Consider the following 3,119-nt stretch of genomic DNA (forward strand, 5'->3'; position numbering starts at 1 on the left):
CGACGCCTCCAGTGCAAATACAGGGAGCTTAGGTTCGCTCTTCAGATAGAGCGGAATGATCAAACTTTTGCTGAGCTTAGGCAAGAGGTATTGACTGAGGATCCACGTCCAGTGATGCGTCGCGTTGGACCCAAGAGCTGTGGCTCTCATCACCCTGAGTTAGAGGTTCCGTTTGTCTCAGTACTTCCTGGAGCTTCCCCTGCATTCCCTATAGAGGTGTCGTCAGAGTACACCCCTACACCGGCCCAGCAATTTCCGGCCTCCCCGACATATGCTCCTTTACCACCAGAGGATCCCGAGGAAGATCCCGAAGAAGGCCCAGAGGAATCATTTGACTTAGGGCTGTAGTAGTTGTGGGACAAACCCTTTTGTGTACCTTTGTAAATAGTGTTTTGTGTGGTTGAAGCGTGTTTTGTTTTGGTGTATACACGCTACACGCTAACCTAGATAGTGTATCCTTTTGTAAGAAGAAGTTATATGCGTATATATAAAATATCTAGTTGGTTAATCTAGTGTGTTGTATGTATTTTATTTTATTTTGCTTGGTTTAATTGCATCATCCATTTAGAAAAATACATAAATTTCATACACCTCGGACCACATTAAATTAGACTATTTATTGAATACCTCTTCGCCTTCACAACAACCCTAAGCTTATATTACCCACAAACTTGGCAGATGGCGGACAATGTGGAAGCAAACGATCAAGTCAGACGCTGATGAGGACGTCCAGCTCGCAATCAAGGCGTTAATTGTGGTAGACCTATACCTGCGGAAGAGTTGCCAAGACCAGTCGGAAACCAGATTCTTGAAGAGTTAGGAAGGCTTAGAAGAACGCAACCAAATGAGCGGATATATTTGTTATCTGAGTTCAGAAAGCAAAGACCGCTAGTGTTCACAGGTGAGCCTGACCCGAGAGTCGCTAAGAGTTGGATTCGTCAAATAGAAAAGATGTTGTAAACCATGGGTATTACTGTGCATACAGACAAGATCGCCCTGGCAAGTTATCAGCTAGAAGGAGAAGCGGATCATTGGTGGTCCTTGATGAAAAATTCTCGGGACACGACAAGCATGACTTGGGCTCAGTTCAAAGAGTTGTTTCTAAGAAAATATTTCCCAAACACAGTTAGACAAGAGCGGATTTGGCAATTTCAAACTTTGAAACAGGGTGAGATGTCAGTGACTCAGTATGTAGCCAAGTTTGAAGAGCTAGTGCGATACGCAGCCCAATACGTCACAGATGAGGGAGAGAAAGCACGAAAATTCGAGTGGGGTTTAGACCCTATTATTAGAGGTAAAGTGTTACCCTTGCGCCTCCGTACTTTTGCTGATGTGGTGGATACGGCATTGGATGCAGAAAGAGAGTGGGCAGACTCAAAAAGGATTTGGATGATGAAAACGAAGAAAGGGGGTCAGTCCTTTGTAGGGCCAAGAAGAAATGACCGAAGGAATGTGGTACGGACACCATACATCAGACCGTCGCAATAGCTGCAACAGCAAAGCCAGAAAGGAAGTTTACAAACCAAGCCTATTACACAAATCCAGTGTTTTTACTGTCACCAGATAGGGCACAAGAAGTCGGAATGTCCCCAACTTTCTGGGATGGGAAATCAAGCAGGGGGTTCAAGCGCGAATGCTCAAGTTATTGGCGGGCAAAGGCCATGGACGAACAAGTCAGGAGGAAATCGAAAGGTTGGACCAACCGGTAATCAAAAAGGCACAGGCAGAGTTTTTGCCCTCCAAGAGGAAGGTAATGAAGATCCATCAGTAATTAGAGGTAACCTTGTACTCTATAATTCCTGGGCTCACGTTCTATTCGATTTTGGCGCATCACATTCTTTTATATCAACCTCACGTGTTAAATCATTAGGTCTTAGATGTGAACCTTTAGAAACTACTTTACGTGTTGCATCACCCTTGGGAGGAAGTATTAGGGTAGGATTAATCTGTCGAGGGTGTGAATTAGAAGTGTCAGGGTTACACTTGAGTTATGACCTTCGGGTCATGAACATGTCCGATTTTGACATAATCTTGGGAATGGATTGGTTATCCGCCCACCAAGCAGTGATTGATTGCTACCGCAAAAGGGTGACGGTTTGCACACCTAGTGGAACGTGTTTCCAATTTAAGGGGGATAGAGAGGATTCCCTGAGCACAACAAATCGTAAAATGCAGTGGCATCGACAATTGGCTGGATGGTTAGCAAGTTTGATCATTAATGAAGAAGCTCAATCAGAATTAAATCTTCCGCGTGTAGTTTGTGAATACGCTGATGTTTTTCCTGAGGAGTTGCCAGGATTACCGCCACATCGTGAAGTAGATTTTAGTATCGAGTTACAAGCGGGTACTGCACCAATATCCCTGACACCCCACCGTATGGCTCCTGCTGAACTTCGGGAGTTAAAGACGCAACTGCAGGAATTACTGGACAAGGGATTTATCCGACCAAGTACCTCACCATAGGGCGCACCAGTTCTATTTGCAAAGAAAAATGACAGAACACTAAGATTGTGCATAGATTATCGGCAACTCAATCGGGTGAAGATCAAGAACCAATATCCACTTCCACGGATTGATGACCTTTTTGACCAACTTCGAGGTTCAAAGTGTTATTCAAAGATTGATCTTAGATCTGGCTATCATCAATTGCGGGTCACTGATGATGACATACCAAAAACTGCTTTCCGAACCCGATATGGCCATTACGAATTTGTGGTAATGCCCTTTGGATTAACCAATGCACCAGCCGTGTTTATGAGCTTGATGAATAAGATTTTTACTCCGTACTTGGACCAGTTCGTGGTGGTGTTTATTGACGATATTCTAGTCTATTCACCGTCGGAAGAGAAACATGAGCAACACTTGAGAGTAGTTCTCCAAGTTTTAAGAGACAACCAGCTGTACGCAAAAGCAAGTAAATGCGAGTTCTGGTTGAAGGAAGTCACATTTTTGGGACACGTCGTGTCGGAGCATGGAATCGTTGTAGACCCGGCCAAGGTGGAAGCAGTATTAGATTGGAAACAGCCAACCTCAGTATTCGAAGTTCGTAGTTTCTTAGGGTTGGCTGGCTATTACCGACGGTTTATTCAAGACTTTTCTAAACTAGCCAAGCCGATGAC

Source organism: Camellia sinensis, chromosome 9, assembly GCF_055761805.1.
Source record: "Camellia sinensis isolate YWXY chromosome 9, ASM5576180v1, whole genome shotgun sequence".
NCBI lineage: Eukaryota > Viridiplantae > Streptophyta > Magnoliopsida > Ericales > Theaceae > Camellia > Camellia sinensis.